The sequence below is a fragment of the Oratosquilla oratoria genome, chromosome 26 (assembly GCF_046742065.1).
Source record: "Oratosquilla oratoria isolate Oo_2021 chromosome 26, ASM4674206v1, whole genome shotgun sequence".
In the NCBI taxonomy this organism is placed as follows: domain Eukaryota; kingdom Metazoa; phylum Arthropoda; class Malacostraca; order Stomatopoda; family Squillidae; genus Oratosquilla; species Oratosquilla oratoria.
This window is the reverse complement of record NC_134802.1, coordinates 4,801,109-4,811,108: the sequence shown is the minus strand read 5'-3', so window position 1 is coordinate 4,811,108 and position 10,000 is coordinate 4,801,109. Positions and strand designations below refer to the sequence as shown.

Here is a 10,000-nt window from a genome sequence, read left to right as displayed (position 1 = left end):
TTGGCTACCCCCTGTGTAGGGGGAAAAAGCCTTTGGTATATGTATGTATATTATCATCATTATTACTATTATCATTATTATTGTTATTATTATTATTATTATCATTATTATTATTGTTATTATTATTATTATTATTATTATTATTATTATTATTATTATTATTATTATTATTATTATTATTATTATTATTATTATTATTATTATTATTATTAAAAGAAAAGAGAAGTAAAGCAAAAGGTAAAGGAGGCAAAGAGGAGAGCAGATGTGAAATGGGGTAGGAGTATGACAGAAAATTTTGAAAGTAATAAAAAGATGTTTTGGAAAGAAATTAAGAGAGGAAGAGGAGGCGAATCAAGTAGGGAAGAAAAGGTAAAAGGTACAGATGGAGAGATGATAATGGAAGAGATGGCAGTAAGGGGAAGATGGGCAGAATATTTTAGGGAGTTGCTAAATGTGAAGGAGGATAGGGAAGGAAAGATAGCTGCAGTGGGAAATGCGAAGAAAATGAGAGTGATGAGTGAGGAGAATGGAGGAGAAATAAGGAAGGATGAGGTGAAGGCAGTTGTAAAGATGATGAAAGCAGGTAAGGCACCTGGTCTGGATGGATGCCATGCAGAATGTCTGAAAAAGGGAGGTTCAGTGATGGTGGACTGGTTGGTGAGGTTACTTAATGTTTGCTGGAGAGAGGGTAGAGTACCGGAGGACTGGAGAAGTGCCTGTATAGTTCCTCTTTACAAGGGAAAAGGGGACAAGTGTGAATGTAGTAGTTTCAGAGGGATTAGCCTGTTAAGTGTAGGGAAGGCTTATGGGAGGATCTTAATTGAGAGGATTAGGAGAGGAACAGAAGGAGTAATTGGTGAGGAACAGTGTGTATTTAGGACAGGTAGAGGTTGTGTAGATCAGATTTGGAAAGTAATAAAAAGATGTTTTGGAAAGAAATTAAGAGAGGAAGAGGAGGCGAATCAAGTAGAGAAGAAAAGGTAAAAGGTGCAGATGGAGAGATGATAATGGAAGAGAAGGCAGCAAGGGGAAGAATATTTTAGGGAGTTGCTAAATGTGAAGGAGGATAGGGAAGGAAAGATAGCTGCAGTGGGAAATGCGAAGAAAATGAGAGTGATGAATGAGGAGAATGGAGGAGAAATAAGGAAGGATGAGGTGAAGGCAGCTGTTAAGATGATGAAAGCAGGTAAGGCACCTGGTCTGAATGGATGCCATGCAGAATGTCTGAAAAAGGGAGGTACAGTGATGGACTGGCTGGTGAGGTTATTCAATGTTTGCTGGAGAGAAGGTAGAGTGCCGGAGGACTGGAGGAGTGCCTGTATAGCTCCTCTTTACAAGGGAAAAGGGGACAAGTGTGAATGTAGTAGTTTCAGAGGGATTAGCTTAAGTGTAGTTGGGAAGGCTTATGTGAGGATCTTGATTGAGAGGATTAGGAGAGGAACAGAAGGAGTAATTGGTGAGGAACAGTGTGTATTTAGGACAGGTAGAGGTTGTGTAGATCAGATCTTTGTGGTAAGACAGATATGTGAGAAAGCTATAGGAAAGGGGAAGGATGTTTTTTGGGCTTTTATGGATCTGGAAAAGGCTTACGATAGGGTAGACAGAAAGGCACTGTGGGAGGTTATGCAGATATACGGGATAGGAGGAAAGCTTCTAGGAGCTGTCAAGAGTTTTTTATGAGAGTAGTAGAGCTTGTGTCAGGATTGGAAATGGAGAGAGTGAGTGGTTCGAGGTAAAGGTGGGACTTCGTCAAGGATGCGTTATGTCACCCTGGCTGTTCAACTTATACATGGATGGGGTGGTGCGAGAGGTAAATGCAAGGGTAGTGGGCAAGGGATTGGAGATGGTTAAAGAAAATGGAGAAAAGTGGGAGGTGAGCCAGCTGTTGTTTGCGGACGACACTGCGCTTGTGGCAGGATCGGAGGAGGGATTGAGGAAGTTGGTGGCAGAGTTTGGGAGAGTATGTGATAGAAGAAAGCTAAAGATAAATGTGGGTAAAAGGTGATGAGATGTACAAGGGGTGAAAGTGGCAGTAGACTTGTTGGGGATGCACTGTCTTGCTACATTACTTCTGACCCAGAGCAGTTGGCGAGATGCAGGGATGACCTGTCATCCATGAGCAGCTAAGATGGGAGGGAGGAAAGGATGGTAGATGGGAGTGGAATGGGTGTAAGTACGTACCTTTGATTTGACTACCTCCCTTATGAGGGGGAAAAAGCTCGTGGCATATGAATAATTATTATCATCATTATTATTTTATTATTATTTTTATTATTATTATTATTACCATTATTATTATTATTATTATTATTATTATTATTATTATTATTATTATTATTATTATTATTATTATTATTATTATTATTATTATTATTATTATTATTATAATTATTATTATTATTATTATTATTATTATTATTATTATTATTATTATTGCTATTATGATTATTGCTATTATGATTATTATTATTATTATTATTATTATTATTATTATCATTATTATTATCATTATTATTATTATTATTATTATTATTATTATTATTATTATTATTATTATTATTATTATTATTATTATTATTATTATTATTATTATTATTGGTATTACTATTATCATCACCATTAATACCATCATTATACATTTTTTTAGTTCTGCAATATTGTAGTATGAGAAAATGAATTCACATCATTTGTATGCAAATGACGTGAATGGAAATCGCGGAGTGCGTTGACCCTGGCGACACGAAACTAAAAATGTCCGCCTAGAAAGTCTACGCATCTAGATGGAGAAACCATAGACAGAGTGGACCCCCATCACTCCAGCCCCTCGCCCGCCGCAGGGGTGGTACAGGAATGAATGAAATCGTCTGGCGACAGGTTTACAAGGAGAAAGTATACCTGGTAGGGATATGTATACTGTACATGCACAAACGCACACACGAATACACACACACACACACACACACACACACACACACACACACACACACACACACACACACACACACACACACACACACACACACACACACACACACACACACACACACACACACACACACACACACACACACGCACAGGCTTACAGACGCTCACACAAACACACATTTTCGGGGCTGTGTTGCCCTACGTTTAACACACTGCTCTTTGAGTTATTGAAGTTCATTTCTCATTTCACCGACCATGTGAACAATTTGTTAACATCGTCCTGCAGAATCTCGGTGTCGTCCCCTGACCTAATTAGGCGTCCTATTTTAGTTCGTCCGCAGACTTACTAACATCACTATTAATCCCATTGTCCAAGTCGTTTATGTACATAATGAACAATAAAGGACCAAAAACCGAACCCTTGGGGGGGGGGGGCACTAGAAACACTCCCCCACCTGGATTTTACACCATTTATGGGAACCCGCTGTTTTCTGTCACTGATTCAAGCTCCAATCCATTCTAACACTTTTCCTCCTATGCCATAGGCTTTGATTTTATTTAGTAGTCTCTGATGGGGTAAGGTAAATAGCATTATAATTGTCAATGTTATCTGACGACTTTTATACTTTATTGTAAAAGGATAGAAGATTAGTCACACATGACTTACCCTTGGAGAAACCATGCAGTGTGTCACGAATCAAGTTCTGTCTCTCGATGTATTTCTGAGTCAATTTACTATTATTGATTCAAGCATTTTACCTATAACTGATGTCAAATTGATTGGCCTGTAGTTGCATATAGACGATTTATCTCCTTTTTTGAAAACAGGAACAACGTTTGCCTGCCCCCAAGCATTAGGCACAAAACCAATGTCTACCGACTTATCAAATATTTTTTTTAACTGGTCGCTGATTTCAAATTTACACTCTTTAAGCACTCTCGGAATTTTTTTGTCTGGACTCAGGGATTTTGTAGTTTTAAGTCTTTCAATCTGCTTGACTACTTCTACCTTACTAATGCTGATATTAGATAGTCTACTTTCTTCATCTCCACTGAAAATCAAATCGCAGTCAGGTACCTCATCTAACCTTTCCTTAGTAAACACCAAGAGAAAATATTTGTTAAACGCTTCACTCATTTTTTTTCTCTGGAATAAACTGGACGAAACAATAGTGTATGCGAAAACCATACTCGAATTTAAGAGCAAACTAGACACTGTGAGATACAAAGACGGGACACCACGAGTATAGCTCACCTTCCCGTAAGATATCACTAGGTAAATACACGCACATGGAGGGAGGGATAGGAAATGAGGATGATGATGATGAGGAGAAGGAAGAGAAAGAGGAGGATTAGGTGTAGGAGTAGATGTGTTTAGAGTGGCATGAATGAGGGAGGAGGAGGAGGAGGAAGAAGAGGAGATGTAAGAGTAGGATGAGGAGGAAGAAAAAGAAAAGATGTTTGAAATTAAAAATGGTCGTGGATCGGGTAATCAACCTGAGGCCATCGCCAGCTTTCGATTTCTTCTTCCTCCTCCACTTACGCCTTCTGCTGCTGCTGCTGCTGCTGCTCCTCCTCCTCCTCCTCCTCTCCTCCTCCTCCTCCTCCTCCTCCTCCTCCTCCTCCTCCTCTTTCTCCTCCCCCTCCTTTTCCTCTTCCTCCTCCTGGGCGAGATTCGAACTCAGACCGCCGAAGTGGCGGCCGTGAACGCTACCACTGCATCGTCAAGTCACGTATGTATATTACCTAGTTGTATTTACTTAGTTATATAATACGGGAAGGGGAACTATGCTCATGGTGACCCGTTTTTGTATCTCGCAAGATCAATTTTGTTCTTAAATTCTTGTATTGCGTTTGCACACACTATTTTTTCATCCAATTTGCTCCATACATCTATCACTCTGTGTGGGAAGCTGTGCTTTTTCAGGTCTCTTCTGTAGTTATCCTTTTTGAGTTTCATTGCATGTCCTCTTGTTTTTCCTCTGTCCCACTTTAATAAGTCCTCTCTATCAACACGTTCTTTTACTTTCATGATTCTGTAGATGGTAATTTTTCATCCTTGCGCAGGAGCCATGCTAGTCTTCTGTATCGTTCCAATTTTAGTATATGTACCGCCGAAGCAGGTACGTGCGTGCGTGCATGCGTGTGTGTGTGTGTGTGTGTGTGTGTGTGTGTGTGTGTGTGTGTGTGTGTGTGTCTGCGTGCATATGTGTGTGTGTTCTCATATAAATATGCATAGCGGTATACTTAGCTATGTATACTCGTATCTGTTCGGTGTTCACGTCAGGCGGTAGCTAGGCATGAAATTCCTCGTAGTAGTATCTCGGAGGATGAAGACCGATCCTCTCTCTCTTCTGTCTTCACATGCCCGGACTTTGCGAGCAGAAAAAAAAAGCACAGTGAAGTGCAGATGTGACTATGTACAAAAGTGTCTGATCAACAAGTCTTTAACCTTCATGTGGGATTTTTTTTTTCTTTTTTTGGGGGGGGGGGCTTAGTGGAGGAGGGCGTTGGGGGAGTCTATTTACTTGTTTAATTATTTATCATAGTAATTTATTTATTAATTTATTAATTTGGTTATTCATTCACTTATTACTATATAACACGGATTTGAGTAGAATCCATGAATTTGGTGCTCATCTCAGATGAAAAATTCGAACAAAATTGATATTGAGAGTAGCTTTCAGGTGAGATGCAGCCTTTCTCTTTTTCTCTTTACGTTCTTGATTTCCCCCCTCCCCGATTCCTTGCCCCCTCACTTCACCCTTTTCCTTCCCACCTCCCTTCTCCTCCCCTCCCCTCCCCTCCTTTCCCTCTCTCTATTCTCTCCGGCTCCTTTTTATTCCCATTCACTCCTTTTGCCATTCCCTTCTTCTCGTCCTCATCCTTCCTTTCGCCGTCCCTCCCTCCCTCCCTCTCCTTTCAGTTCCCTTCCGTTTCCTTCCCTTCCTCTCCCTCCCTTCGGTCCTCTTCATCTCCCCCTCCCCCTCCCCTATCCCCCTCCTCTCTCCCACCCTCCCATCCCCTCCGTACCAAACCACTTTCACTGCCCCGTCGAAACCAGCTGGAACCATCTGCATTACTAAAAGTGGTCCCTGGACAGCGAGGAGGCCAATTTCTCCATAACAGTTTCATTATCGCTGATAGTATGCCTAAACCACGCTGGCTACGTAGTCCATACTTCTTTCAGTGAATTCTTGCTTGGTTAGTGCATATACCTAATATCAAGAGTTGAAGGGAGGAAGGGAGGTCGGGAGGAGGAGGAGGAGGAAGAGGAGGAGGAGGAGGAAGTATTAGGTCAGAGAAGATATCAGATAAAGATGATTAGTAGTTTTTGTTACAAGTGATATGATTTATGTCGATATTTCTATATTTTTCGTTTTATTTACTTATTTATCTATTTTTGTTTTTATTCTTTGCTGCTTCCGAGATTATGTTTGAATCGTACGATAGCTCGGTCGATAGTGATGGAATTAAGAATATCAATTATTAATCTTAAAAAAAAAAAAAAGTATCGTCATCTATCACTGGCGAATATCTTAGATCAATAACGACAGGTGTACTTGTTTAGGTAACAGTTATTGAACAATGAATGAACAATTTGAATCTTGTCTGCATTGCCATTTAGGTACACACGGACATTCCTCAGCAGTTACATGTGAAAAAAGGAGGAAATGTACATTGATATCTCGTTATTGTTCAACACTCAAAGTTTTTATCTTAAATGTAACTGTTCTAGATAAAGAACCATGACACTTGTTTTCTGTTTGCATATATTGGTATGAATATATGTTTCCTTATATCTCTTATCAGGCTTCTCTTCACTCTCACTCTCTTCAACACCTCATTCGTAACTTTGGCATTCCAGAGGATTCTAAGCATTCTTCTGTAAAACCTCATTTCTGTGGCTTCCAATTTTTTCTTGCTGTATTCTCTGATTGTCCAAGTCTCGCATCCATACATCAACGTCGACCACACAAAACACTTCAGTATCCTTATTCTAATCCCCATTTTCATATTCATATTTGACAGCAGTTTCCTTACTTTCTTAAATGCCCCTTTTGCTATGGCTATTCTTTTTCCTATTTTTTCTTCACAGTCAACATTTTCCCTTATCACACTTTCCAGGTATTTAAATTTCCTCGCTGCTTGTTTTATATTCTTTTGCTGTAGCATTACATTCACTCTAATCACTTGTTGTCCTTTGGTAATGCCCATTGATTCAGCTTTGTAAATGTTGATTCCTAGACCTTTCTGCTTGCATGCTCCATCTAGTGATTGTATCAGTTCCTGTAGATTTTCTTTAGTGTCTGCGATCAGCACCGTGTTATATGCGTATCTAACGTTGTTGATATTTCTTCCCCCAATATTGATATCTTCCAGGTCTTCTATTTCTTTAATCACATTTTGAATATATAATGAAAATAAATCTGGTGACAACACGAGCTTTGTGTCATTTTTTTTCTTCAACCCATTCCGTTTTACCATTTGTCTGTGCGGACTGCAGCTCTTTGATCCCAGTATGAATTTGCAATCAATCTAATGTCCTCATTATGAGAACTAATATTTTTCAGCATTTTTACTATTTTCTCGAGTCTTACTGTTTCAAAAGCCTTTTCGAAATCAATAAAACACAAAAGAGTTTCTTTGCATATATATATATATATATATATATATATATATATATATATATATATATATATTGTTTTTGTGTGTGCGTGTGTTTGTGTGTGTGTATTTACCTAGTTGTATTTTACGGGAAGGGGAGCTACGCTCGTGGTGTCCCGCCTTTGTATCTCGCTGTGTCTAGTTTGCTCTTAAATTCATGAATGGTTTTTGCACACACTATTTTTTCGTCCAGTTTGTTCCAAGGGTCCACCACTCTATGTGGAAAACTGTTTTTCTTCAGATCTCTTTTATGACTATGTTTTTTGAGTTTCTTTTCATGTCCTCTTGAGTTTCTCTTGTCCCAGTTTAACAAGTCCTCTTTATCGAGTATTTTAGTGCCCTTCATGATTCTGTAGATGGTCAATAGGTCACCTCTCTCTCTTCTTTGCTCCAGAGTCGGTAACTCCAGTTTAGCCAGTCTCTCCTCATATGACAAGTTTGCAAGTGCAGGGGCCATTTTTGTGGCTGTTCTCTGGATTCTTTTCATTTTTTATATGTTGTTTTTGGTACTGGGTGACCACAATGTTACTGCATATTCTAGTCTAGGCCTTATCAGTGTGACCAATGTTTTTTTTAATAATTTCTTCATCCACTTTTATTGACCTGAGCAAGGTATAGGATTCTCCGACAATTTTGTTTATCTGTTTATCATAGGACAAGTTGTTTGAGGAGATAATTACACCCAAATCTTTTTCGGATCCCACTTTCTTTACCTCCTTAGTTCCAATTTCATATTGTCCTGATATTCTGTTTTTACTTTTTCCAAACTCCATTTTGCTACACTTTTTAATATTGAAGTCCACTTCCCATTTCTGACTCCAGTTCCATACCTTATTCAGGTCTTCCTGTAGTGATTCGCAATCCTTTTCAGTTTTTACTTTCCTTGCAAAGAAGCTCATGTAACATTGCACATCATCATCCATGTCATTCACGCAAATAGCAAACATTATTGAAGCCAATGCAGATCCTTGCGGAACTCCACTGATCACCTCTTTCTGACCTGAATATTTTTCTCTGAGCACTACTCTCATCTTTCTACCAATCAGGAAGTCTTCCATCCATTTTAGTAGGTTCCCAGGTCTAGCGATCCAAAAAAAAAAAAAAAAAAAAAAAAAAAGATTGAGAGTTAAAGATGCAACAGGTTCATTGTAAAATAAAATACATGACACACAGAAAATGGGAAATGATCTAAAAAAAAAACAACAACTGTGTTTGAGGGGGTATACTGTTTTATTTGATAATCTAGAAACAATTGTAATGTTTTTTTTGCCGAGATATTTAAGACAGAATAATAAAAAAAAAACTTGTTTTTTTTTGTCACAAAAAAAAAGAGTATATTATTATATATAATATATATATATATATATATATATATATATATATATTTTTTTTTTGAGTTGCATCGCCAGACCTGGGCCTTAAGATGGAGGACGGGGATGTCGAACAGTTAGCAGGGAAACACGAAGATGAACTGACCACCGAGGAGCTGGAGTTGCATCAGGAGCAGGTCGCCGAACTGGCCCGGGAACAGCAAGCCATCAAGGTCGACATGCATAAATTTAGATGTGGCACTGCCAAGGACTCGAACCCCAGCATCCTCATGACAAGTGTGGTAGTGACTTACCAAGAGAGATATAAATTGAGCGCAAATTTTCTTATATATTTGTATGCTCGAGTTACATACACATACATAACATTTTTACGTTCAACGCATCTCCATTATGATAGTTCAATTGGAAGTATACAAACGCGGGAAAGTATTTGTACAAATAATTTCCCGCGTTTGTATAATTCCAATTGTACTATCATAGTGGAGATTGGTTGAACGCAAAAATTTCATGTATGTGTATGTAACTCGAGCATACAAATATATAAGAAAAATTGCGCTCAATTTATATCTCTCTTAATAGTCTAGTTGGAAAGTCACTACCGCACTTGTCATGAGGCATTACCACATTTCAATTTCTGCATGTCGGCCTTGATGGCTTAGAATTAAAGTGCATTGTGGTTGTTAAAATGTATCTCTAATCACTGGGACCCATTCAGTGTTGTACAAGTACGAAGGTAATGGTATGATTTACTTTCATTAATATTGTCTAACATTACCTCTTTGTGTAACAAAGTAGATGAACTCACTGCTACTGTATTGCCATTTAATGTGGGCGTAGTTGCAATTACAGAAGCATGGCAAATATTGCCCAAAATATGCGAAATTGAGGGTTACGAATTCCATCACAACCTAAGGAGCGGACGGCGTGGAGGTGGAGTGGCCTTCTACTCTTGGAAAGCGTTGAATGCCTCACTTTTACCCGTGGGTATTCCCGAGGGACTAGAAACTTTATGGGTTAGATTGACCCCTCCCTTACACCCTCGCCACACAGCTTCCATCATTATGTGTGTAGTGTAC

At 38.8% G+C, this 10,000-nt stretch overlaps 1 protein-coding gene and 1 non-coding gene across 3 annotated transcripts in view; one reads left to right on the top strand and one right to left on the bottom strand.

Moving 5' to 3' along the window:
- LOC143039367 (EF-hand domain-containing protein D1-like) overlaps positions 1-10,000 on the top strand; it is a 235,433-nt gene that overhangs the window by 75,419 nt on the left and 150,014 nt on the right. The gene's annotated exons all lie outside the window — the stretch shown is intronic.
- LOC143039640 (U6 spliceosomal RNA) lies at positions 4,947-5,052 on the bottom strand. Its single transcript, XR_012967660.1, has one exon. It is a non-coding gene; the product is annotated as a U6 spliceosomal RNA (small nuclear RNA).